Source organism: Danio rerio, chromosome 5 (genome assembly GCF_052040795.2).
Source record: "Danio rerio strain M-AB ecotype USA chromosome 5, GRCz13ab, whole genome shotgun sequence".
Lineage (NCBI taxonomy): Eukaryota > Metazoa > Chordata > Actinopteri > Cypriniformes > Danionidae > Danio > Danio rerio.
Genome location: NC_141025.1, coordinates 7,620,953 through 7,647,811, shown reverse-complemented (window position 1 = coordinate 7,647,811; position 26,859 = coordinate 7,620,953). Strand labels below are relative to the sequence as shown.

Below are 26,859 nucleotides of genomic sequence, written 5' to 3'. Positions count from 1 at the left end.
TTTTAGTCCACTATTAAATTTATTTTAGATGTTATTATATATCGTGTATTTCATAGTAATGGGTTTTATTTTTATAATTAACAGCTGTGATGATCAGTGGTTCTGAGTTTTCACCTCCACAAATCATGTATGAGTTAATGCGGGACAGACTGTTGTCAATCATAAACATGTGATCCTCTCGAAATTAGTTTAGAAATAAACGTAAATAAACTAATTATTATTAATGCTGTTAAAGGTCTCTTCTGAAACTGAAAATATCAAATATATCGTGAAGATTATTTCAGTGGCTAAACAACACTTCTGTGCATATAACACAATCATAACACAACACAATCTACATCAGCTGCATGACTAGAGAAGTTTTAAAACATAACATTACCTGTCTAACAGAAATACTTCAGCCATGGTGTCTCCTTCCTCCAGCGTGCTAAAGTAACTCCAATATTTATTCATTCATTTATTTTCTTGTCCGCTTAGTCCCTTTAATAGCCAGGGGTAGCCACAGTGGAATGAACCGTCAACTTATCCAGCATGTGTTTTACGCAGCGTATGCCCTTACAGCCACAATCCAGCACTGGGAAACACACATACACTCTTGCATTCACACACACTACGCCCAAATTTTTTAATTTTATTCAATTCACCTGTACCACATGTCTTTGAGCTATGGGGAAAACCGGAGCACGCGGAGGAAACCCACGTGAACACGGGAAGAACATGCAAACTTCTCAAAGAAATGCCAACTGACCCAGCCGGGGCTCGAACCAGCGACCTTCTTGCTGTGAGGATATTGCTACCCAAAATACTCATTCAGGATTTTAAAAGGATTTGATTCAGCATTTGTTTTTACCGCTGTCACTTTCTCTCTCTGGTGTGCGGGTGAAAGCAGCACGTGTGCACGCGCAAACAGCATTTGCTGACAGACAGTTTGAGCTACTTATCAGAATTATTGAAATTGTCGGCCTGGCTATTTTTAAGATATATTATTATTTTCAAAATATAAAAATACATATAAATACATTTAGATCATTTACTTTAATCAGTACTATTGGACTGTGAAGAGACTTTCAACCAGCACAACAAAAAACTTTTATGAAGACAATCACCTACTGCACATTTAGAGGTAAACCAGAACTGACAAGACACAACATTGTTGAAAGGCAGAAGTGAAGTGACATAAAAAAGGGTGCAGAAGTGCTCACTTATTCAATTCTGCCAAAGTGTTTTTATTTAAATGCTTTTTCTACAGTTTATGCCACCTTTTAATATTTACATGGTTTTCTCTGTCTGGCAGATATACTTACACTGAATTTTTAATTGTTTTAATTGTTTAAAATATGCAGCTAAATAAAACAAATTTGAACACATTATGATGAATTTGCATATTTTGAGTTGCAGCATCAACATGTTAAACAGTTTTCAAACATAAATCATACAAATCATTGCTTTTATCAAGTATCATTAGTGGTGTAAATTCATTTATTGTATTTGACAGGTGTGATGATCAGTGGGTTTGAGTTTTTACCTCCATTATTAAAACATGGGCTAAAAAATGGGTAGAGTTTATCAGTGAAAGTCTGACCAGTGAAAGAGTAGATATGAGAGCTGGACTCCACATCATAAAAGGAGACCAAACCTTCCTCATAATCCACAAACACACCGACCCGCTGCAGATTCACTCTCACAGACAGAGAGACAGAGGGACCAGCACAGGCTTTAAATTCATTCCCATTCCTCAGTCCAACAGTCCAGAATCCATCACTTGGAGTCAGTGTGATCTTTCCCTTCCTATCTATGGATTTTCTGGCCACTCCTAAATCCCATTTAGTCTTTTCCTTCACCTGCACCTCAAAATAAAATCTCCCTGAGAAGAATCCCTCCTTTCCCAGAACACAGGGAGATGTATCAATTCTCTGTGGTTTGTCTGGCAGTTTCTGTTTAATGTCTCCACATGTCACTTGTTTTCCATCATCAGACAGGATGAGTTTAGAATAAGATGTATCAGGATCCAGAGTCACATTCACTAAGAAAACACAGAACATGAATTACAACAAAAACAGATTTTGTGATGATGATATTAATATTTTATTCAGTTTTAATCAGTTTGTCTTCAACAGTAATGAAGCAGTGAGTGTAAACTATGTGTGTAGTTTAGACAGCACACTGTACCTGTATACTGCTGCACCCACCTCAGCTCTGGACAATAAAACACACAAGACAAAACATCAGGCCATTATTGAGCTGTTTTATATATTAAATTATAAACAAGCTTGAATTAAAAAAAAATAATAATTTTATCAATATTTATATCTATTATTAGTAATTTTGTGTGTTAATCTGTGTGCTTAAAATAAAACAAAACAAACTTTTAAAAAGTGCATTTGTAGGTTATACTACACTTAACATTAATGGCCAATTAAAGAGACTACGCTTTAATGACATAATTTCTCAACACACTTATGCCTGGTACAGTACAGTAGGGTATGGTACAGGTCACCTTTATCAGACTTGTGTCTCAACTGCAACAGGATACCCTTTTGGTAGGTGTGGTGTACGACAGAAAGTTGCAATCGAAGTCATTCACACTCGAAGTTCTCATATCGTATGAGAAGCACTTCTTACTTAATGAATGGTTTTTATACATAAATACTTATGTGTAAATACAAGTTACTAACCTATGAACAGTATTGGATTATGGCTGCAGATGAAAATGTGAAATAGCCTACTGCAATGTCTGCAATCGTTCATTCATTCATTTTCTTTTAGGCTTAGTCCATTTCAAGAGTTCACACTTAGCTGATGATTTATAAAAAGCTTGTTTGGCATGCTGTCCCGGGAGTTAGCCCTGAGCTCAAGGGATCCTCGAGCCCGGGGCTTCCTCCCGTTGGCAGAGCGTGTGGGGAGCCTGAGCTCGGTGGATCTCAGAACTCCCCAAAATGCAGTAATTAATCGCTCAGGACAGCAGCCTCGTATTTAAGAAAACCCCTCCAAAAAGCAAGGAGAATAGAGCTATATCCGGCTGCTGGATATAATGTGGAAGGAAAGAGAGGTTCATGCGGGAGGCATTACATAGGTTGGGTTATGAAGGGTAAAGAGACTGGAGCTATATAAGGGGGCTGGACATAATGTGGTTAGATGGGTAGGCCTCCCTTCTAAAAGGGGAGAAGAGAGGTACTTAAAATACAGTGTAGAAGAGAGGGTTCTAGGTAACTCCTGCGGGAGTTGGAGCTTGAAGGGAACCCTGCGGTGGTCCGAGCTTTGAGGGTGGTGTCAAAAAAAGGAGAAGAGAGGTAGTTGGAAGTAGAGTGTAGAAGAGAGGCCTCTGTGTAACTCCTGCAGGAGTTGGAGCTCAAAAGGACCCCTGCGGGGGTCATAGCTTTGAGGGTGGTGTCTAAAAAGGAGAAGAGGGGTAGTTTGAAGAGAGAACTCTGGGTAACTCCTGCAGGAGTTGGAGCTCAAAGGGACCCCTGCGGGGGTCAGACCTTGGGGGTAGAGTCTAAATGGGAGGAGATAGATAGTTGTAATTAGAGTGTAGAAGAGAGTACTTTGGGTAACTCCTGCGGGAGTTGGAGCTCGAAGGGACCCCTGCAGGGGTCAGAGCTTGGGGGTGGTGTCTAAACGGGAGAAGAGAGATAGTTGTAAGTAGAACTTTAGAAGAGAGGATTCTGGGTAACTCCTGCGGGAGTTAAAGCTCAAAGGGACCCCTGCGGGGGTCAGACCTTGGAGGTGGTTTCTAAACAAGAGAAGAGAGATAGTTGGAATTAGAGTGTAGAAGAGAGGACTCTAGGTAACTCCTGAGAGAGCTGGAGCTCGAAGGGACCCCTGCGGGGGTCAAAGCTTGGGGGTGGTGGCTAAACAGAAGGAGAGAGATTGTTGAGGTAGAGTGTAGAAGCGTTGGAAGTAGGGTGTAGAAGAAAGGAAAGGAACTAGAGGCTGAAGGGTAGGGTTATAAGAATGAAAAGTTGAAAAGGCTGTAAGTAGGGAACAAGTACAAATATTATACACACACAAACACATACACAAAAATACAAACGCATACAAATACAGACATTAACATATGTAAATAACTATGGATGACTCTTGCAGAAGTTGTGATTCGCAACGGCACTTGCGGAAGTTGTTAAATCATGTAAGGGTGTCAGGGAGAGGACAATGGACTTCTGTGGGGGGGGGGGTGATTTGGATGACTCTTGCGAGAGTCGAGACTCTGTTAGACACCTGCGGAGTCGGAGCCAGGTGTGGGGGGCTTGGGGGTTGGTTAAAGCCTGTTGGGCTTCCTTGAGGTAGTATTTACTGAGGCGAATGTAGGATTTGAAAGCTTTAGAAGACCAGCGACCGAGGGTCTGGATCTGATGGTGGGAGAGCCTATTAGAGGCTGTTGTAGTGGCCGCGCTAATCCTAAATAAGTGGCTCAAAAAGGGCTCTGTGGGAAAGCCTGGGAGGCAGAGGACTTCTTTAAGGTGTTTTTGAAACCAGAACCGAGATACTGGACGATTAGCGTCATCAGTAAAAAGCGGGGCTGAAGGGTTAGCCTCTTGAGATCTTCTTAGATTTAGGTAGGTTAGGAGGGTTTTAAAGGGCGGGTGGGGGAAGATAGGTTGAAAATACGAATAAAGTGTCCCTTATGGGATTGATCTGTTTCTGAATAGGGAGAAACAGGCATTGGGTGAGGGTCCGCCTCTGGGGCCAGTTACCCGAATATCTGAAAACGAGAAACAAGAGAGAGAGTCACCAATTTGGTTTATGCAACCAGGTACTTGTTCAGCAACCATGATAAATTGTTTTTCAGCAGATATCCAAATAAGGCGTCTTAGGAATGGCATAAGTGATTGGGAGTGGGAATTCCCTTTATTAATGCAGTGCACTGTAGCTTCGTTGTCGCAGTGAATGAGAATGCTAGATGTAGACCATTCGTCCCCCCTACAGGATGGCTGCTGCAACAATAGGGTAGATATCGAAAAGAACTGAAGAACATTAGACTTTTGGGATGGAAATCAATTGGGGTGGCCATGTTGAGGCAAACCAGTGTCCTTTATAGAAATCACCGTAACCAATTGAAGGGCAGCGTCTATGTATAAGTTAATGTCAATAAGGGGATGCTATCAAGTCGCTGTAAAAAAAGGAACAGCCGTTCCATTGCTTAAGGAAAGAGGAAAGAGATCCATAAGCAGAGTTCATCGTGACTGGGTTTAGAAAGAAGTATTGTTTTTTCTAAACCATGAACTGTGGTGGATAGTTGAAAGAGGTGAATAATAAAAGGACGGCCTTGTGGAATGATGCGCATTGCGAAATTTAGATGGCTGAAAATAGATGGGAGTTATTGTTTTGTGCACGTCTGTTTTTCTAGGAAAATTTGGGTTAGAGAAATGATTCTGTCGATTTTCTCTTTAGGAAGAGATGCTTGGAATTTATGTGAGTCTAAATTAATGCCCAGAAATTTGATTAAAGTACTGGGTCCAAAAGTTTTTTCTTCTGCAAAAGGAATTCTAAGATCAGCGAAAACCCGTTGGGTGATTGCTAGGTGTTTGGCTGGAGGAAATGACGGGGAGAAATAATAAGAAAATCATCTAGGAGGTGAATGAGGTATGGGACTCCGTAATTATTTTACAGAATCCAGCATAAAGCTTCTGACATCATGTCAAATATTTATGGGCTGCTTTTGCATCCGAAAGTTAGCCGGGCTGCAAAATAGAATTGATTACACCAGTGTATGCCAAAAAGGTGCCATGTGGATTGGCATGATTTTAAAGGCAGAGGAAATGTCTACTTTGGCTAGCCAGGCGTTATGACCAGCTATTTTTTATGAGAGTGATAGCTTGATCGGTGTCGTGGTAGTTAGGTGAATATTCGTCCAATGGGATAGTGCTGTTAATGCTCGGAAAAGAGGAATTGTGAGGGCACAAAAGGTCAACTATCAGGCGTTTGTTAGAAAATTTTCGAGTAGCGACGCCAACACATAATAATTATGTATTGACGTATATGTATTGGCTAATACGTGAGACATTGAAGGGAGAGACTGTAAAAAAGGTCCAGTCATGAAGTTATTGTTGATTTATTTTTTAATAAGATAATCAACAGTTTAGGTTCAGAGGTAGTGTCATGTTCACCAGCGAACAATCACCAGATGTCGCTGGTAAACATTCACTCATAAAACTACATATCTGCCTTCTTCTGGACTACATATGCATACATGCACTTCTCCTAGACACTCACGCCTGCTCACTCATCTAGCTTGATTACATTTGCACACCTGAGGACTTTCAGAGACTGATTAACACACACTATTTAAGCCACACATTCACCCCTTCAGGTTGATGAGTCTTGTTAACTGTAAAAGTAACACTACAACGCGTTTCCTTGTCTTGTTTCTCCGTGTTTTGACCTTAGCCTAGTTTATCCTTTTGTCCTTGTTTGCCGCCTGCCTTCTGACCCCTTGCCTGTGTTTGATTACGATTCTGGATTGTCTACATATATCTGTTTGCACCTGAATTGACCATCGCTTGCCTGACTTTGAATAAACCTGCATTTGGTTCCTACCTTCTGTTGTCAGTGTCACTCCCCGACGTTACAGGTAGCAGACTGCAGGTTATGACAAAATAGATTAAGTGAAGGGAAAGCTGAAACGCCTGCGTGGAATCCATGGGTTAGGCTCCTAGAAATGCATGTGGGTGGAAGTCGGCAGGAGAGGATCAGCTGAGCTTCCCTGAGGTGGTATTGCTCTCCTGTGGTGTAGGAATGCTAAGAGGGGTTGGAATGGGTGCGCGGGGGAGGGGATATCAAACTGTATATATAGTGTCCTTTGCAAAAAAGAAAAAAGAAAGCTAGCATTTCTTCTTCCAGCAAAGTTAGATTATATATGATGCGGTGATTGTGGGATTGGAAATTTATGTTAGTTCAGAGTAGCTCAAGAACTAAAAAAGGCTAGTGTAAATATGACATCAAGGGTTTGGGCTATGTGAGAGAAAATATGCTTTGTGTAGACTGTGATTGTATTTAGAATGTATATTGAATGTAATGGGTTGGATGGGGGTCAAATTCTGCAGCTAATATTCATGGTCTCAGAAATGAGAAAGGAGAAAATCAGAAATTTTTAACAACATCATGGTACCTGTACAGCAGACATAAATTGTTTTAGCTCATATCCATGCAAGGCGTCTTAAGGGCGTGGGCAACTGTGAATGGAAGCGCCTTTTGTTAATGCATGGTTTGATAGCTTTGTTATTGCAATGTGTAAGGATGGTAGAGGTGGGCATTCATCCCGCCACAGGATGGCAGATAGATGGAGAGCTGAGGATATGGGGTGTGGCTTGTCTGGTGATGTTGGAAGTATCTATTGGAGATCCATTTGTTAAATGTCCTCTTTCTATAGCAGCCAAGCAGGAAGTTTGTTTCATGCCGTTTTTACGTCCAACTGACTTGCCATTTTAAGCTTACATATGACACTTTGTACATCAACACATGAGTCACTGGCATATTACAATTGGACTTCTGTGCTTGAAGTGAATGGTTTTAATAGCTGTGTAATATTCACTGGTAATTTCTTTTTAGAAGTAAAATGGCTATTGGATGTAACAGGTGTTTTTTTTTTATTAAATCAACTGCCAACATTAATCTCTGAACTTTATAAGACTTCAAAAGCGATGTCACCACTTAGTAAAACTGTGAATGGAATGTTTGCAATTGGGTTTGCTTTAATCCATTAATAACATTTTGTTGGAATTTTAACTAAATTCACAAGCATATCTGGCCCGATTCATAAGTAGGCCCACACGGAACCTGCGCACAGAATTTCGCAGTTTTTCCGCAGATTTTCCGCAGATTTTTAGCCCATCATTAATTCTGTTTATTTACTTGAGTAAATGTGTAAATCTAAATTTATTCAGTTTTTATTCAGTAATGTATTGCTTTTTATTTAATATATTAAGGTTTTAGTTATGATACTCTGCTGAATACTCCCAAAATAATTCAGCAGAAATCCGCAGATTTTTAACAAAATTCTCCGCAAAAATTACAAAAAACATCCGCAGATTCCGTCTCGCCCTGTTCATAAGGTCTTTACAACAGTCAGGAGGCTCTATCTCCAGTTTTTAGAGCTCATTGGATGGTGACGCTTCTCACACCTATTTGCTAAAAGGAGTGTCAATCAGGCTATGCAAAAGGTGCAAAAGCCCGGCGGCCATTTTGTCGATCAAAATTACCATTGTTTATGAATGGAGCTGCTGCTCTGCTGAACATTCCAGCAAACAAGCTGTTAAATGTTATGGATCTGGCAGGAGGCTTGAGAGGCAAGAATCTTTGGTAAAATGATTGTTCACGCTAGTCTTGTTATTAAAAAGATTTAGAAATGTTAAATCTAAATGATTGGAAGATAGTGATTAGCAAATACGAGACTAGTCGTGATAAATCATAAGCACGTGATCCTCTCGAAAGTTTATGAATAAACTTCACTTATTAATCTAGGGTCGCCACAGTGGAATGAACCGCCAATTTATCCAGCATATGTATTAGGCACTGGATGCCATTCCAGCTGCAACCCAACACTGGGAAACCTCCATACACACTCATTCACATACATACACTACGGACAATTTAGCCTACCCAATTCACCTATACCACATGTCTTTGAACTTGTGGGGGAAACTGGAGCACTTAGAGAAATATTATGTTACCAATTACAAAAACAAAACAAAACAAAACTTACATTTAGGCATTATTTGGGTTCATAAACAATACAAAACAAATACAGTCAGTATAAACCTATATGTAATCTTCAGCAGCACATGTAACCTCTTGTTAGTGAGTAATTCCATCATTCTGAGTTCATAATAGTCCAAAAGATGGTGATAATAATTAAACATGGCATTTTGTTCATGTTTTAGGTTGCTGAAAGAATCATATGCTCTTTAGTTTTTTTTGGATTCTCCTTAGTTTTTTTCGCACTTCACTCTCGCATATGTTAGTTTCTGAAAAGATGGGATGTCAGAAATACTTTAATAATCACGCTCACATTACCATCATCAGTTCAAGTTCCTTTTTTCTAAAGGTCCAAACTAACCTAGTTAATTACACTTTAAGCTAAATACTAGAATTTTGCTCGTAAAAATAAAAGTTAGCAAACTAAGCTAAAAGTAGTCAACTTAAAGCTAGTAAAACATTTCACTCGAAGGGTAATCACTTTGACTTTAACTGTAAATAAAGATTTTCATACAGCACAGGCTGTATTTTGTGTTCTTTTTCCCAAACCTGACCTATAAATAAAACTCTAATGGGAAAATTTTTGCAGTTTTACATCTGGATTATTCCGTTTTCCTCATGTAGATTATTCTGTAGTTTTCTTCAAGGGAACTTGATTCTTAAGATGAAATGTGGTCCCCAAACACAGATTTGTTGTACACCTATCTTTGTGGAGACTTGCCATAGACAAACACGTTTTGTTTTTATACTTACTGACCTAACATTTTTTTTGCCTTTAATTTAATTAATAAATAATTCCAGTAATTTCAAACATAATTGACAAAAGTGCAGTTATTACAATACTTGTAGAGTTCTCACAATTAATATAACATAAACCTCAACACACAAACATGTGTAGTCCTTTGTACATATCTAAAACAAAAGCTTTAAGTTTCCTTATTAATCTTCTGCTCTTGGGTCCATCTGTTGAGGAGTTAGCTCAGCTGGGAGAAGTCCCAACTTTTGAGTCCAAGAGACCAGGGTTCAATCCTCACCTAACCCACACGTTACATCAGATTACATCATTAGTCCTGGGGCTCATCTCGTGTTTCCAAAATGCATTACAAACTGCTTGAGAAACTGTTCTGCTATGATAATGAAAATAAATGATGTTCAAAAAGATGTACTTGTATTTACTAACTGTTTATTCAGCTAAGCATGAATTTTGAACTGTAGACCTACATAAGCTCCAAACAGCCATACATTTTTTTTTGATTACTGAAATGTGACTAAAGCTTAACTGAATAACTGAACTAAACAGAAATGGAATTAAGACATGGAGTATGCAGATATTAGTGCTATTAAACACCACAATCAAACTATTACCGTCATGTAGAACTTTTCGCCACTTTTTCCGACAAGATCCACGCAGACAGCTGTCAGTAAAGGGCCGCATGCACACACACACAAATACACACACACACACACACACACACACACACACACACACACACACACACACACACACACACACACACACACACACAAACACACACACACACACACACACTGCGAAATGCTGAAGTTTTTTTTCTTTCCATTTAGCGTGCGTTATTAAATTCCATAAAACTCTCACCAGTCCTTACTCCTTATTTGCGTCTAATACCCCAGTTTGTCACGGGGGCATGAGTGAAATGTTCATGAGTGAATGTGAAACTGTGGAACTGCTGTTAAAGTCACCCAAAATTACAGGAAACTCTTACATGAAAGCACTTCACGTAAACACCTTAATTATATTATTTACTATTAAGGCCAATATTTTACATTACAGATGTCCATGTAAGAGTAGTCAGTAGTGTCTTCGAAGTATGTGAAAGATCCAGAAGGGCATCCAGCTGATTTGATTCAGAATTTGATTTGATTACTTTTTTGTCAGACGGCTCACCGGTTAGGTATACATCTGCGATGTATAATACAAATATTAATGCAAATATTAAGGTGAAAGTCATATAGCTTGCATAGAATTGACCCAGCTTTGAGAATAGATTTACGGCGAAATTGTTTTATTGCGCAATAAGAGTCTATAACGTCCCACCCCTAATGTATGTATGTATGTATATAGTTGTATACTTGTAATCTCCAGTGTCTGCATATTTTTCCTAGTGTGGTCTATCCTGGTTCCGTATATGGTCATGTCCTCATCTCTGTGTCTGGTCCACCTGTGTTCCTGGTTATCTGTTTTCTTCATCGGGTCAAACCAACATCAATTCAACAATTCATTTCATGTGTTTCTGTTAAACAGCCAGCCTGCAAATAAACTTTTAATCTACTTACTATACTCGTTCAAGTCCTGTATATTCTACATCCCATAACTCACAGCAGAATATCTGCATTTAGGACTTTGAAATCTTAAAATAAAATCAAGTAAAATTAATAATTTATATTTAATAAAACTAGGGATGCTCATTTCGGTTAATTTTGCTAACCGACAACTGCTGCTCGTTAATCGGTTATAAACGGTTAACTGGTCAGATTACAATTAAATTATTATTAAATCTTTTTAAACAAATTAACATGTCTATTTTGTTTCTGACATATTAAATATTGCCTTTTAAAATACTGATTTATTTTAACATGCAAACATATTTATAACAGAACATAACAACAGAGCATCTTCACGCACCTGCAGTGTTTCCAACGGCATAAATAAAATAAAATAAAATAAATAAATAAATAAATAAAATGAATAAAATAAATAGGCCTGCCCTATTTTTTTCACTTAGATAATTCATCTAGAGAATAAAACAAAAACACTGACTGATCCTTTTTAAGAACGGGCATAGGCTGTTTTTTTCCAATCATATGGAATGTTTTTTTTCTCCGTCAAATAAAAATAGCTGACTTCCTCAAATCGCTCGCTCAATGGAAAATATGCATTTATTTAATGCCCCACTGTTGTTATTAATATATCACAAAACCTTTTTACATTTTTAATAGAAATCAATATTTTAAAGATTATGTCTTGATATTTCCTCTCTCTCTGGAGGTTCAAGTGCGCGCGCTGCGTGATGAAAAGACAATGACAGTGTAAACAGTTCCCCTTCGGGGGGAACTCCAGCACTGTAAGTGGATTTGATTGTTAAAATCCACCTATAGGGGAGGTTCGGTTCAGAAGCTACTCGTCTGAAAGAGTATTGAACGGGCCAATTAAGAATGAATTGGCAGCGCAAGCCTGCGCAGGTGAGCGGCATAAGCAATCAACTGAGTATATAAGCTCACCTGGCGCCAGCAGACGCTATCCTTTTCGCTTCAGAGACTTTCTGATCGAGTCGATGAGGGTTCCTCCTGCTGTGACCAGCGGTTCTGAGCGAACGAGAGCATTCTCCCGGTCCAGAGTGTGTACACGCAGCGGCAGACGGTCGAGCTGGGTTTCTCCCTTGCCTGGCGTTCTTTGGGTCCGGTCCTCCAGAGCGGTGCGTATAAAGTTGCAAACTTCACAGAAAGAGCAACACAGTCGTGCAGCACGTCCTTTTCAGAACGGCGCTCCGACTGTGCGTTTCTGGATGCGGTGGTTTCCTGTCCTCGGATGATGGGCGCGGGCACTGCGTTACATGTCTGGGGGTCCAGCATGTTAATGCGCTGCTCGCGGGCAGTTCATGTCGTCATTGCGATGCCATGACTGTTGCGCAAGATCGCGGTTAGCCTTTGCAAAAGGGCGAACCACCCCAGTTGTCCCCTGCTCTGCAGCGGGCACTCGGGCAGATCTGAGGGTTTCAGCGAGAGATAATCCGTCGCCCACGGGCCCGCGGACCTCCTGCTCCTCTAAGCGCTCTATCCAAGCTTCGGGCGGGGGAAGCGATCTGTCTAACAGATGGTAGCCCTTACGCCCGATGACACCGGAGACCAGATGTCCACCGCGGCATCGGAGGGTGGGCTTTCATTGTCCGTTGATGATCCAGACCCGCTCGCCCCCTTCGGGCTGGGGAGCGTTGTCACTACGGATCCTGAAACGGACATGTTAGCCGTGCTTTCCCGGGCTGCTTCGGCCGTGGGTTGGAGATGGTTTATCCCCCAGCTCCGCGGCCGGACCGACTAGAGGGGCGTTCCCTTCTTCCCGGAGGTGCACAGTAGGCTCACGCGGTCTTGTAAAGCACTTTTTTCTGCTCGTGCTGCGTGTCCCTCCACCCTAACCACTCTTGACGGTGAAACAGCCAGGGGGTATGTGGCGATTCCTCAGGTTGAGTGCGCGATGGCGGTAAATCCGCGCGGCGCCTCTTCTTGGCGGGGTCCGCCTCGTCTCCCATCCAAAGCCTGTAAGTTATCTACCTCCCTCGGAGCTAGAGCTTACATAGCTGCGGGCCAGGCTGCTTCCGCCTTGCATGCGATAGCCACCTACCAGCGCTACCAAGCGCAGGCGCTGGCCGAGCTGCACGAGGGTGGGTCCAACCCAGGCTTACGAGCTTCGCACCGCCGCTGACTTAGCTCTTCGGACTACTAAGTCCGCTGCGTGTGCGTTGGGGAGGACGATGTCCACATTAGTGGTCCAGGAGCTCCACCCCTGGCTGATATGCGCAAAGTCGACAAAGTCCGCTTTCGGCGAAGCTTTTCCGCTTTTCCGGCGAAGCGAGCGTGTCGGGCACCTCGGAAGCAGGCAGCCCCCCTGCCCAGAACGCCGCTAAGTCTGGCAACGGACCGCGAAGCGCCCCTGGGACAGGCCATCTGGAGAAGAGGGAACTTGCTCTTTCCCCGCTGGAGGGCGGGGCCCCATTTCCAACGGCACTTTTTACTGCCATGAAAACATTATGAAAGGGCACTTTTCACTTCCCCAGATGTGACAGCCCGAAATCTGCCAGTCTGGGACGCTATGCTTTCTAGCTTGCAGATTCGGTGCGTTTCGCCAGTGGCTCACGAGCGCTGGGAGGACGGTCTCCTTTCTCCCACCCCTCGAGCCTCCCCTCCGGAGCTCGGGTTGGGAGTGAGCAAATATCTCACCTCCAGCTTTTCCGTGGGACCCGCGAGCTTCCCGGATCAGCACACCCACTCCGCGCTGCCCCACTGCTGGTACGTCAGCGATTGTAGCGATGAGTCCATTAGCGGGAGCTCTGCCTGCCTGGTTAGCGCGGGCCAGCTCTTCGCGGTGGCTCATACGCACAATCAGACTCGGCTATGCGATTCAGTTCGCGAAACGGCCCCCCAAGTCGCGGGTGTGTATTCACCAGGGTCAGCCCCCTGTCCGCCCCTGTCTTGCGAGAGGAGATTGCTGTCCTCCTGGCGAAGGATGCAATCGAGCCGCTCCCTCCAGCCGAGATGGAGAGCGGGTTTTACAGCCCACACTTCATCGTGCCCAAAAAGAGCGGTGGGTCACGGCCAATCCTAGATCTGCGCGTTTTGAACCGCTGCCTGCACAAGCTGCCGTTCAGAATGCTCACGCAGAAGCGCATCCTCCGGTGCGTTCGTCCTCTGGGTTGGTCTGCAGCATTAGACCTGATGGACGCGTATTTCCATGTCTCCACTCTTCCTCGCCACCGACAGTTTCTGCGGTTTGCGTTTGAAGGTCGAGCTTGGCAATACAAAGCCCTCCCCTTCGGGCTCTCTCTGTCTCCGCGGGTCCTCACCAAGCCCGCGGAGGGTGCCTCAGCGCCCCTTCGGCTCGCGGGCATCTGCATACTCGATTTCTTTACGACTGGCTGATTTGCCCTCTCTCGGAGCAATTGATTATGCACAGAGACAAAGTGCTCTGGCACTTCCACCTGTGGGGGTTTCAGGTCAACCGAGAAAAGAGCAAACTCGCCCCCGTGCAGAGGATCTCTTCTCTCGGGCTGGAGTTGGACTCGGTCACCATGGCAGCGCGCCTCTCCGGAGAGCGCGCTCAGCTGATGCTGTACTGTCTGAGAGAGCTCGACAGTAAAATAGTGGTCCCACTGAAACTATTTCAGAGGCTCCTGGGGCATATGGCATCCGCAGCCGCTTCATGCCGCTCGGATTATTCTATATGAGACCACTTCAGCACTGGCTGATCACGATCGAGTCCCCAGACGCGCATGGCACGCGCGCGCACACCGAGTCTCTGTTACTGCGCTGTGTCGCCGCGCCCTCAGCCCTTGGAGTGTGGTAGATACGAGGTAGTGAGCCTGCAAGCGCTGCCCTCGGAGGAAGCAGACCCAGCCCTTCTTTATTGTCCAGTTCGCGTTTTGCGTATTATCCGGACCGCACTCAGAGTTTAGATCATCTGAGCAGCTCTTCGTCTGTTATAGCGGTCGGCAGCAGGGAAGTGCCGTACCGAAATAAGTTCCCACTAGATTGTGGATGCCTTTCTTTCACTATCAGAGCCGAGATGAGCCGCGTCCCCCGAGAGCGCGTGCGCACTCCACTCGGAGCTTCGCATCCTCTCGAGCGCGCGCACGCGGCGCCCCTCTATCAGACATCTGTAGAGCTGCGGGCTGGGTGACACCCAACACATTTGCAAGGTTTTACAATCTGCGAGTGGAGCCGGTTTCCTCAAGGGTATTAGGTAACCCTTGGTGATTGAGGAAACAATTCGGTAGGGTGTTGAAACACGCTTGCTGCGCCATTTTCCCTAACACAGAGATATGTGCGCCTTTTTATCTGTCAGTAAAGTTCCCCGTCAGGTGAGCCCTGCAGATTCCTCCGTGGCCCCCAGCACTGACTCAGCAGAGGAGTCACTTGCTGGCCCACTACGTTGTTGGTCTGCCCGCTGGTCAGCCCGCGTTTTGGGTAAAGGTGCCTGCTATGCGTGATCCCCACTAGGCGATCCCATATGCTTATTCCGCCACGGTTAAGTCCCCCCCCCCCTGGGCGGACCCGTGTCTTCCCTCCTCGCTAACCACTCTTTTGCTATGCGTACTCCCCCTTTTTAGGGCTAGTCCATATGTAAATTCTGCCATCTATCCCCCCTTGGGTAACGGATGGCCTCCGCAGCGTCCTCCCTATCGGGATTGCACGCTTCCCAACGTACTGCCGTATTTTCCTAGAATTATCTAGATGCTCACGACTTCCCAAAAAATATATATAAATCCGTAAAACTTCTGTTGAAGTAGGATAAATTAGGGCCAGGGACACGTTGGAGGACCGCGCCCCCCATGATGTGGGTGCGTCACGCTTGCTTGACTATCTCCTCATCGGGGGTGTTGGTAAGGTGCAGTCATTATGGCGCTTTCAATGGGCTCCCATACGTGGATTTTAACAATCAAATCCACTTATAGTGCTGGAGTTCCCCCCGAAGGGGAACGTTCGAGGTTACTAAAGTAACCCTTCGTTCCCCGAGGAGGGGAACGGAAGCACTATACTCCGTCGCCATAATGACTGTCCCTTAGCTGTTAAAAGTCTCTTCAGCTTAAAAAGGATAGCGTCTGCTGGCGCCAGGTGAGCTTATATACTCAGTTGATTGCTTATGCCGCTCACCTGCGCAGGCTTGCGCTGCCAATTCATTCTTAATTGGCCCGTTCAATACTCTTTCAGACGAGTAGCTTCTGAACCGAACCTCCCCTATAGGTGGATTTTAACAATCAAATCCACTTATAGTGCTTCCGTTCCCCTCCTCGGGGAACGAAGGGTTACTTTAGTAACCTCGAACGTTTTGTTGTTTAAATATAATATTCCATTATTGTGCATACATGCTTTATAAGCTGTAAAATGAAAGCTAAAGCCTATTTGTTGTGATGACACAGATCCAGGAGGCGATCAACATCAGCGCTGGTTTGGCATGAACTCGTCTGTATCAAACAGCAATATTCTTCTTCCATTTTTTTATCGTCCCGCGAGTTAACAAATATGTCTGATCAAAGCAAACGTGATTTTCCATTCCAAAAACGTGAGGTGCACCTCGCTCCTTTTGACAAGGAAAAAAGGCATGGCCATTTTTTTTCATGTCACTATAAACGACTGAATCAGCTGGGTATTGATTGTGCAAGAGTGTTGCTGTCTTAAGATGTTACAATTGTAATATTTATTAATATTGTGATATTTAAGATTTGCAAATTCATACAGCTCTGGATAACTTGAAACACCGAGCACTAGTCTCTCCTACATCTTTAAAAGTTCTCTGTAGTTGTCCTGAAAACACAAACTGCTGTTCTGGGATGAGCTGCGTGCAAAACAATTGCGCCTTTTAAGCCTAGTTCACACTACAGGATTTTAAACATCAGCAGATCGCTGTGCCGTTCACACTACATGACCTGACTTTGTGTCTTTTAATCTCTGTGGTGTTCACACTACGCAACACTCCGTGAACGATCCACAAGAGGGGGGTCACACACTACATGATCTGACAACAACTCATTCCCCATCAGCTCATTCAAGCTACCAAACCACAGCCAATGACATTTTGAGGGAGGAGTCGTCAGAAAAAGCTGAACACTATTGGCTGCTTGTGTGCTGATGACATCACTGACAGCGTTTCAAGCTTTAGAGAAAGCATTTAAAAACATCATCAAATCAGCTGATTTATCAGCGGATTAATCACTCATCTGCAGGTTCGAGTGGATAGATACACAGAGTTTTTAATTTTTGTAATTTTATAACTCTTTGAAATAAAACTAACATATTTATAACACCCTGCCGCTTTCTAACTATCAGTGTTTTTCTTTCTGACATTGTTATTTTTTTTATTACAAAACAGTAAAGAACTGAGCATTTCTGCCTTAAATTACCATATTGGTTAAAATGACTGCATGCATGTGTGATACTTTTCACCGTGACTTTAAATATGTGTGCATTTTCTTGCCTAGCAACTTCCTGCTAACATAAACAAAACTTTCTGATGGCAAAAACATCAATTTACTTCAGATATCTTTAAAAACAGCATATTCTGTGCCGTGAAATAGCTCCTGTTTGAGAGTGAAAATGAAAGCCAACTACATATTTATAGGCTGTATTACCAAAAGAAGATTATATTTTTAGGGTAATGGTGTCATTAAATATGATGCCAAACATTCAAAGCTTAATTTAAATATCTCAATAATAGCTTTGAATGTAAATATGTTGTGACAGTATGGCGTTTTATATGAGAACGGTCAGAATGAGCAGTATGGTAATTCTAATAGTTACAGAATTCTAGATCCACTGTTAATATAGCCTACTCTCATGCCTGTGTTAACGCAGAATGAAGCCAGTGCATCGATGCCCATTCTGACCAATCACAGATGTTTCTGCTGAGCTCCTGAACACACAGGCACGCGGCTCATGCCGATATGCTCTCTCATTAGCTGTAGCTCGTCACTACATCTGACCACACGTGGGGTTGAGTCGGCCGACTGCTCTGGAATATTTAGCATGCTGAATGTTGGATTTCCGTCTGCGAGGTGTCGGTGACGCGTCAGCGAGCCTCGTTGATGCGTTGTTCAGTAGTTCACACATAAAGAGCGGCGAGCGCCCACAGATTTCTTCCCGATCACAGCCCGATCTGTCGGCGAGCTCGTTAACTTCCAAATCAGGCTCAAATCTGGCTTAAAATCCTTTAGTGTGAACTAGGCATTAGTAAACCATTCAAAAGATGCCCCTCAACAAAACTAACTAACTAACTGCTAAAATTAATCGGTTACAAGCGCAACCTTTCAGTTAACGGTTAATCGATTATTTTGAGCATCCCTAAATAAAACCATAGTTTTTTACTGCATAAAAGGAAATACTTTAATCTCTTGAGCCCACAATATCCATGAACTTAAAAATACATTATTAATAATCTCTGAAAAGACTGTAAGGGTAAAAATCACATATATTTTCCATAAGAGACAGATTCCCAAAATGTAGTTTTTTTCCAGAGGCATGTCTTAAATTGTATAATGTGCTAATTTGTAACTGAATCAATCAATTTCTTGATTAATCCTCTTATAAAATCAACTAAAATATTTAATATCGACATACCAATTTGACTGAGTTTCTCATTTAAAGTGTTCTTCAGTTGATCTAAAGCTCTCCTCACAGTCTCCAGATTCTCCCGAGGCTTCGGACTGATCTCAGGTCAGTTCCTGGTGTCTGCAGGTCTGCACTGCAGGGATGAGTAAATCTACAGCAGGAGAGAGAGAGGAGAAAGCCTTCAGCATGGGGAGTGTTCTGGTGTGTCATTGCTCAGAGAGATGTTGACTGACCTGTAGGAGGTGGAGGTGATCTTCAGTGTGTGGGAGCTGCTCCAGCTCAGTGTTTCTCATCTTCAGCTCAGTGATCTCCTGCTCCAGCTCTACAATTAGCTCTTCCTCCTGTTTCTCTGCTGCTTTCTGCTGCTCCTCCATCATCTCCAGCAGTTCAGTCTGACATCTCTCAATGGAGCGGATCAGATTAGTGAAGAGCTTCACACGAGCTGCTTTCTCCTTCTTTGACTTTATCTGCTCAAACAGGTCAGACAGAACATTATTAGTGAAGTTTGCTGAGACAAGAATCAGTGTTACTGTTATTTACAGTATATTAAATGTCTTCCTGCAGCATTTGCATTGATTGTAGTGGAACAGTAAATGGCTGACTCACTCCTGCAGTCTTTGTCTGGGTTCACACTTTTGTGATGAAATTTCACTTTTTGTGTCAAGTGGAAGTCTGCGCAGAGCTTTCCTTAAGCCTAGTTTACACTACAGGATTTTAAGCCTAATTTAAGCCCGATTTAGAAGTTAACGAGCTTGCTGACGGATCGGGCTGTGATCTGGAAGAAATCTGCGAATGCACGGTGCTCGCCAGTCTTTATGTGTGAACTAATGAACAACACATCAACCAGGCTCGCTGTGCTATTAAAAATATGCACACACATTTAAAGTCAGCGCGAAAAGTATCAGACATGCATGCAGTCATTTTGACCCATATGGTAATTAAAGGTAGAAATGCTCAGTTCTTTACTGTTTTGTAATAAAAAAATAACAATGTCAGAAAGAAATACACTGATAGTTAAAAAACGGCAGGGTGTTATAGATAAGTTAGTTTTATTTCAAAGAGTTATAAAATGACAAAAATTAAAAACTCTGTGTATTTCTCTGTGTACTAATTTCTCTAAGTACTAATACTTTCCTTCTTAGACTGTACAGACCTGAAACTTGCCTATAGCACTTCATTGTTCATTGTTGCTCTTATAGTTGTGTAAATTGCTTCCTTGTCCTCATTTGTAAGTCGCTCTGGATAAAAGCGTCTGCTAAATGACTAAATGTAAATGTATCTATCCACTCGAACCATGCAGATAAGTGATTGATCCGCTGATGTATCAGCTAATTTGACTATGTTTTAAATGCTTCCTTGAAAGCTTGAAACGCTGTCAGTCATGTCAGCACACAAGCACTGACGACTCCTCCCTCAAAATGTCATTGGCTGTGGTTTGGTAGCTTGAATGAGCTGATGGGGAATGAGTTGTTGTCAGATCATGTAGTGTGTGACCCCCCTCTTGTGGATCATTCACGGAGTGTTGCGTAGTGTGAACACCACAGTGATTAAAAGACACAAAGTCAAGTCATGCAGTGTGAACGGCACAGCGATCTGCCGATGTTTAAAATCCTGTAGTGTGAACTAGGCTTTAATGTGAGCTCAGCAGAAGTGTAGATAAAGAGCACATGATGGCTGCAAGGGGTGTATTTTAGACAACAATTCAATAAACAAGTAAAACTAAAGGAATTGTTCAACTGAAAAATTCTGACATCATTTACTCTTCACTTGTCATAAACCTGTTTCATTTGTCTTTTGAACACAAAATAAGTTATTTTGAAAAATGTTGGAAACCTGTAGCCATTGACTCTCATAGTATTTGTTTTTCCTACTATGACAATCAGTGGTTTCAGGTTTCTAACATTATTCAAAATAACTTATTTTGTGCTCTGCAGAAAAGGATAGTCATAAGCTATTGGAAGCACTCCAGGAAGAGTAAATAGTGAGTACATTTAAATTTTTCAGTGAAATATTCCTTTAAGTAGTAACAGTATTTAGCTGGTGAATTAATGTTTTAAATAAATTAATCATTGAATAAATTAAAACATAATTCTTTCATAAAGTTTCACTGCTGTTGAACTGTACAGGTATATTATCTTGGAAATGACCCATAATAAATATTTTAGTTTAACCGAACTCACTTTTCTGACTCGTGCTGAGTGTTTGACCTCTTGAATCTTCTTGATTCTGTCCTGGATCCTCTGCTGCACGTCTTTCTGTGTCTTCATCAGTTCAGTCTACAGACAGAGAACAGACACTTTCATAATAACAGAGATTTACAGTCTTCTGGAAACTCTTGGGAAACGTACAATTTCTTGTCCAAAAATCATCATCTACCTTTTTTGCTTTACTCTCCTCTTCTATTGGGACAGTTTTGTGGTATTTGTGCTCTGTCAGTGTGCAGAATGAACACACACACGTCTGATCATCTCTACAGAAGAGCTCCAGAGGTCTGTCGTGTTTCTGACATATATAGTCCTCCAGATTCCTCACAGGATCCATCAGTTTGTGTTTCTTTAAACCTGCCACTCTCAAATGAGGCTCCAGGTGAGTTTGACAGTAAGAGCTCTGACATACCAGACACAACTTCAGGGCTTTCAGCTTTCTGTCCTCACAGACGTCACACACAACTTCAGCCTTTTCCTCAGGACTCTTCTCTTTATAGTGCTCTGAGATCTCTCTGAGTGTGGTGTTTATCTTGAGATCAGGTCTTTGTGTGAATGTTTCTTTACAGTATGGACAGAAGTTGTGTTCACATGGAGTGCTGACTGGATCAGTGAACACCTCCAGACATAATGAGCACTGAAGCTCCTCAGAAAGTGGACCACTGAAAAGGAACAGATCTGGAAGAGAAATGATGCTGATAAACCATACACGACAAGCAGTGTTGAGGAGTAGCTGGCTACAAGTAATATTATTTAAATAATAATAATAATTAAAAATATAGAAATATACATTGAGGAAAACCAATATGAGGTTTAATCTTAAAATATTATCTTAAAACATAACTTAATACAACCCATAAAATTATTAATAACTTAAACATTGTAGCAATATTACATAATTAAGAAAATACCTTTTGCTTTATTTATTGTATCTTTTTACTATGGACTTCTGGTTACAAGCTAAACAGGACTGAGCTGAAGTGTTCAAATGTGGCTGCTCACATCATTGATAATATCAGATAAAATAACATTAAAAGGATTTATGGATTATTGACTTACCTGGAGGATCCTCTAGGCTCGATCTCCTCCTAGCTGGTTTTTCTTTTGTTGATTCTTCCATTGCTGTATGTTTCTCAATTCAAACACACACTGAGAGAAAAACAAGACATACATTAAAAATCTTATTTCTTCTTTCGCCCAATAATTTAGAATTGTGCTATAATATTATACAAAATCAGCTTGTGAAAACAGTGTTGGACAATAGATTTAAAAAAATTAAACACATCGCTTCATTTTAAAATATACACAACTCTATACAATCCTTAATCTTTAATGTAACGTAAAATGTGAGTTTTCTGCTTTGGTGTAGTAAACTACAAGTCAAATAACAGGGGAGAGTGGGGACAGTTGCAACACTTTTTGTGTTTTTGAGTTTTTTGTGGAAACCCAACATTTTAATACAATAAACATCTATCTGACACCCACCCACAATGCTATAATATGTGTACATTTATTTGCAAAATTTAAACTTACAAATAAAACAGATTTAAATTTAAACAGACAGATAAAGTCAAACTTTGCAACTAACCCCAAGCAGGGATGGTTGGAACATCCACAGGGAAAGTTGAAACAATCTTTAAAATGTAATAATAAAAAGTTATACAGCATCAGGTTAGATTTTATTTATTTATCTTATCAACATACTAAATTCTGTGTTAATATAAATGAAGATTATTAACAGAACAAGCAGGCCTAAAAAACTGACAAAAATATTGTTACTGAAAATCTAGACTGAACCTTTACTAAACTACTTAATTGAACTTTTTTAAAATAAATGAATTAATTAATTAAGAATTCATTCTTTCAAATAAATTGCATTGAAAATGTGAAAAAAATAATAATTGTGCATTGGTAAAATGACAAGCTTTTAAATTAATTTTGTGATAGGGGATTGGTGCAACTGCATGTCCCAACTCTGTCAACCCTGATTAAACTTTCTTTGTTGGGTATACAATAACTTTAATGCTAAACTCATTCAAAGCTAAGAAAACGGTGCTTTAAATTATATGTATGAATATTGTTTCACAAAAACAGATTAGACAGTAGCCTATGAGAAATTATATGAACAGTAAAAAAATACTTTTTTAGTTCAAAATGAGATTTAAACTTAATCAATGGTCACATAGCTGATTTCTTTCAGATTGAAGGAGGGTCTAACTGAGAATGTGTGGTATAAATAACAATCTTTTTTTACATTTTACAACATGATAAATAACTTTACAGCTGGGCATAATGAGGCTCAACTATTTCATTCAATCATTTTCTTTTCGGCTTTGTCCCTTTAATAATCAAGGGGTTGTCACAGAACTGTTAACTTATCCAGCATAGGTTTTAGGCAGCAGATGCCCTTCCAGCTGCAACCCAACACTTAACATCCATGTAAGTTACACGCTTTCACATGCATGCACTACAGTCAATTACCAGAGCACCCGGAGGAAACCCACACCAACACGGGGAGAACATGCAAACTCCACACAGACATGCCAACTGAGGCAACAAAGGTTTTAGTACGTACATAATTTTCATGGCCTGAAATCACAATATTAAAATTCCTTGATGTTTCCAGGTTTTCCTGGCTGACATAAGTTACCCGTATTTCACACCGATCTCCCGCCACCCCTTTGGTTATTTCTCCCGAAAAACTCGCGTAATCCCAACACCCCACGCACCCCGATCTTCATCTTTGGTCGTCAACTTTAGTACAGAAACTTCTCAGATCGCCGCCGCCCTGCTACAGTCACACCACGAACCCCCAGCCTCTCCCTCACCCGTTTTCAACTATGTAGTTAACGTTACTCTGTCAGATTCCTCAACACTCACTCACCCCTGTCGTAAATTCGACTTCTTATCAATTAGAAACGATCAGACCGGAGGTTTTGAATATCAGAAAATAGACTTTGTTCTCCATAATAAAGCCGAGAAAGAGTAGAGCAGACCCCAGAGCATTCTGAAGTCTCTCCTGGACACTTCCTATCTCTGGTTCTCTCTTTCCAAAGTCTCTCCTGCTCCTTCTAAAGTTTCTGTGTGTTTCTTTATCTTTATACACACCCCTAGGTGTCTCTTTTTAACTCTTGACCATTTTTGAATAGGTTTCTAGTCTAAGGGGTCCTGCTATTCTTGGCTCTCAGCCCACCAGCTCATGTCAACAGAGATGTTACAGGTCTATGTCAGCAAAGTATAGATGCAACTTATGCAAAGGAACTAAGTGTTTACATACATTGTCATGATAGGATAATAACTTGATAATATGTTACTCATTCTAACTTCTGACACATATAGCTTCACACAAGTATTTAACATATATGATCAGTGCTTTACATATTCAGTTATTCTACACAATCAGTCACTCAGCCTTCTCCTAGTGTTGCTCCTGTGCAGCCATACTCATCTTACACAGACATATCACTGTATTTTTAACACAGGGTGACATGTTTGCTTCAAACACTACATACATTTTGAGAAGAGAAAATTAACTGCTTTACACTTAGAAAATACTTTACACTAAGAGAATAGAAATCTTCTTCACCCCACTCCCTGTAAAAGACACACATAACCGTAGCAAGTTAACCATGAAAAGGTCTGTAGCAGGTGCATATAAGTTAACTGTAGCAAGTTCCGTAGCAGGCGCGTATTACCGTGACGGGTCCGTAGCAGGCTGCAGACACATATGTAACTGTAGCAGGCAGAGTCGTAGCAAATGGGTGACACACGTTTCCCTCACTTTTAGAAACACGTGATTCTTTCAACCCCGAATCCTATTTGTCCACTATTTTGGACCTAGAGGTATTTGTGCCGGCCGTGTTGCCTGATTTGTTATTTAGATTTGAGTGAACAACATTCAGCCAATCAGAATGCGAATCTCTTGGCCGCTTCTGTCATGAGCTTCAAATCTATTCTTGATGCTCCTGCTCTTGCAATTCAGAAGTCAACCTCGCCATGAAAAACACAAAGGTTTCACGAAAATAGCTAAATCCTTTCTAGATTTGTTGTTTAGGCTTGAATTTTACAGTAGTGCAATAATATACTTAAAAATGAGTGTCAATCGCGCAGTAGGTAGTGCTGTCGCCTCACAGCAAAAAGGCCGCTGGTTCGAGGCCTCGGCTGGGTCAGTTGGTGTTTCTGTGTGGAGTTTGCATGTTCTCCCTAATTTTCTTGCGTTTCTTCCGGGATCTCCAGTTTCCCCCACAGGTTAAAGACATGCGGTACAGGTGGGTAAGCTAAATTGTCTGTAGTGTACAGTATGTGAATGAGTGTGTATGGGTGTTTTCCAGAGATGGGTTGCAGCTGGAAGGGCATCTGCTGCATAAAATATATGCTGAATAAGCTGGCAGTTAATTCTGCTGTGGCGACCCTAGATTAAGCCGAAAAGAAAATGAATGAATGAATGACTCTGTCAATGTTTGAAAACAATTAGGATTTACCAATGTTACACAAGTGCCAATTTCACATCTGCAGGTCCATATCTAGCCTGGTGAAATAGATGGTTCTATTTTCTCAAAAAGTGGATCTTTCTACAGTTCTTCACCTCATGTTCTATTTATTTATGAGGTGTAAATACTGCATTTTAGTGACTTTTAAGCCCTATTATAGCTGAATTAGCTTGTCGAATACTCAGCATAACCACTTTTTGATATCCAAAAAATATTTCCTAAATATTTAAAGTAAAGAAATGTGAAATGATACTTATTTTTTTAAAATAAATATTATTACATTGTATATAATTAGAAAACAAACAGGAATCTGTAAAAGTTTTAAATTAAAAACTGTAGTCTATTGTCATTTAGGCAGATAATAAACTGGCTAGCGCATTCAACTTTACTCAGTCAGAATTTGGCCATTCAAATAATAAAATATAGAAAATATATGAATAATAATAGTATTAATAATAATAATTATAATTCATTCATTCATTTTCTTTTCATCTTAGTCCCTTTATTAATCCGGGGTCACCACAGCGGAATGAACCGCCAACTTATCCAGCAAGTTTTTACGCAGTGAATGCCCTTCCAGCCGCAACCCATCTCTGGGAAACATCCACACACACACTCATACACTACAGACAATTTAGCTTACCCAATTCACCTGTACCACATGTCTTTGGACTGTGGGGGAAACCGGAGCACCCAGAAGAAACCCACGCAAACGCAGGGAGAACATGCAAACTCCACACAAAAACGCCAACTGAGCCGAGGTTCGAACCAGCGACCTTCTTGCTGTGAGGCAACAGCAATACCTACTGCGCCACTGCATCAGTTGGCGTTTCTGTGTGGAGTTTGCATGTTCTCCCCATGTTGGCGTAGGTTTCCTCCGGGTGCTCCGGTTTCCCCCACAAGTCCAAAGACATGCGCTATAGGTGAATTGGTTAGGCTGAATTGTCCGTAGTGTATGTGTGTGAATAAGTGTGTATGGGTGTTTCCCAGTGATGGGTTGCGGCTGGAAGGGCATCCGCTGTGTAAATCATATATAAAATATATAAAGATATATAAAAATAATAAAGTATCAAAAGAAGACTTCTCTTATGTCAGATTGTAAAATTAAAGTATTTGTTAGCATTGACCAAAACTAATTAGCTGGTCACACCGAAGCGACAGCCAATTCCGCTTGGTCTTAAAGCCTTTATATATGGATTATTTGATGGCATATCAGTCAAAATAGGTCAAATAAGCTCATGTATGGGGCAAATTCTGGACCTTTGTCAGTGAGGAGTGGGTCTTCACAATCAACCATATTTTTCAATACAATTTTTAAAAAGGGCGAAGCATGAAGTGGATTTTGTACTCTTTAAAGTGTGAAGTTAATCTATATATTCAAATTGTATGTGTATAATCTGCTTGTAGATATACATACCATTAGAATGGTTAACCTAGGTGGAATTTGGGGTCAGGGGTTAACCTGGGTGGAATTTAGGGTCAGGGGTTAACCTAGGTGGAAATTGGGGTCAGGGGTTAACCTAGGTGGAAATTGGGGTCAGGGGTTAACCTAGGTGGAAATTGGGGTCAGGGGTTAACCTAGGTGGAAATTGGGGTCAGGGGTTAAACTAGGTGGAATT

At 41.4% G+C, this 26,859-nt stretch overlaps 1 long non-coding RNA gene and 1 pseudogene across 2 annotated transcripts in view; one reads left to right on the top strand and one right to left on the bottom strand.

Moving 5' to 3' along the window:
• The window catches only part of LOC147843826 (uncharacterized), a 57,201-nt gene that overhangs the window by 18,061 nt on the left and 12,281 nt on the right, over positions 1-26,859 (top strand). The window lies entirely within an intron of this gene.
• Positions 1,223-23,823, bottom strand: LOC147843827 (E3 ubiquitin-protein ligase TRIM39-like; annotated as a pseudogene). Its single transcript, XR_015490754.1, has 8 exons — positions 23,635-23,823; positions 21,810-21,899; positions 20,923-21,428; positions 20,727-20,822; positions 18,780-19,013; positions 18,556-18,697; positions 2,170-2,196; positions 1,223-2,023 (listed from the first exon to the last, which is right to left on the bottom strand). The product of XR_015490754.1 is annotated as an E3 ubiquitin-protein ligase TRIM39-like (transcript).